A 298-nucleotide genomic window follows, 5' to 3' on the forward strand; every position below is an offset into this window, starting at 1 on the left:
AGAGTCACAGTCTATACAGCCAACCTCAATCATCACACATATGAAAAGATTCATTGTTGCCTCTCCTATCAAAGTGAGCGAGAAGCAAGTATCGAAAAGTAAAGCAGAGTAGAATACACGATACATATCTATAAAATAAAATACGGACGTATACACATGCGGACCTGATACATGTACACACTTCTTTCTTGATCGCCCCACAAGATATCTATCTATATCTATCTATCTATCCTTAATCTATATATCTATCTCTCTTTAATCTATGTATCTTAAGAGAAGCCATGGTGGAGAGCGTTCT

The sequence above is a fragment of the Cystoisospora suis genome (genome assembly GCF_002600585.1).
Source record: "Cystoisospora suis strain Wien I chromosome Unknown contig_3797, whole genome shotgun sequence".
NCBI classification, from domain to species: Eukaryota; Apicomplexa; class Conoidasida; order Eucoccidiorida; family Sarcocystidae; genus Cystoisospora; species Cystoisospora suis.